The sequence below is a fragment of the Microtus ochrogaster genome, chromosome 10 (genome assembly GCF_000317375.1).
Source record: "Microtus ochrogaster isolate Prairie Vole_2 chromosome 10, MicOch1.0, whole genome shotgun sequence".
NCBI lineage: Eukaryota > Metazoa > Chordata > Mammalia > Rodentia > Cricetidae > Microtus > Microtus ochrogaster.
The window spans coordinates 36066854-36068288 of record NC_022016.1 but is presented as its reverse complement, the minus strand read 5'-3'; positions in this window follow the sequence as shown (position 1 = coordinate 36068288).

Sequence of the window (1435 nt, the reverse complement as noted above, 5' to 3'; positions counted from 1 at the left end):
GTGACAAACGGATGAACGGAGCAAGGGGGAGGGGCGGTATCCAGAAGAGCACAGGAAGCCTAGCGCAGGAGCTGAAGGTGCCCAGGCTCCCTTACAGGGGACCCTGAGGCCTGCCCGGTAGGCAGGCACTCACCGCTCTGGGTGGGTAGCATTAGTGTAGGAGCTTAAAACTGTTCTTGAGCACTGGTCCTAGCATACAGCAGGGCAGGGTTGGGGAGGGGTGCTGGGGGGCTGGGTCGTGTAAAAGAAAGACAGCCCTGCAGAAGGAGCTGGGGGAGGGGGGTTTGTGCTCTCTTCCGGGACAATCTGCCCCTGGATAGCACACACTCACCCTTCCAGATGGGATTCCTCAGCAACTAAACAGGGCCGCCTGGTAGCCCAATGATCCGGTGACAAAAGGATGAACGGAGCAAGGGGGGGCGGTATCCAGAAGAACACAGGAAGCCTGGCGCAGGAGCTGAAAGTGCCCGGGCTCCCTTACAGGGGACCCTGAGGCCTGCCCGGTAGGCAGGCACTCACCGCTCTGGGTGGGTAGCCTTAGTGTAGGCCCTTGTGATTGTTTTTAAAGATTTCTTTTGATTATTGCTTTAAATTATGTATGTGGATGTCCCTGGACCTGGAATTATAGGCAGTTGTGAGCTGCCCAATGCTGGGAACTTGTGTCCTCTGCAAGAACAGTCCATGCTCTTAACTGCTGAGCCTCTCTTCGGCCCCAGGTGATGATTAAGTTTTGTCAAGCTGGTTGCATTGGCAAGTGTACCGGATTGATGGAATACACTTGTGTATTTCCTGAGAGAAATCCACAAGGGGGTAAAGATATGCCCGGAGTGTGGGCAGCAGTAGTCCATCTCTGAGGCCCTAAATAGAAAGAGAAGGAACCAGAGAATACTAGCACAGGTGTTCTCTGTCACTGCTCTCAGGCCACCATGATGTCAATGAACTACTCTACTCTGCCACACCCTTCTCACAGTGATGGGCTGAAACTTCTAGAACTATCAACCAAAACCAAACCTCTTCTTATAGTTCTTCACATCAGGTCATTTAACACAATAATAGGAAAAGTAATCCAACTTCAACTATATAGCACATATGTGTGCCAGCTCTGGAAGCTATTGATCTCGATTGAAATTTTTGCAGTTCAAACGAACTCTCCAAAAAGTACAAACGTCACAAAAATGGGCCTGATTTTGTGGGGAGCATGCTTGGGATATCATATCTGTCTTTCTCTTAATATATAATTATATGGTGTGTATGTGTGTGTGTGTGTGTGTGTGTGTGTGAAAGACAGACAGACAGAGGGAGAGAGAGAGAGAGAGAGAGAGAGAGAGAGAGAGAGAGAGAGAGATCATGCTTGTCCCAAAACTTGCAACAGCATCACTAAGGATGCTATAGGAGAGAGAGAGAGAGAGAGAGAGAGAGAGAGAGAGAGAGAGAG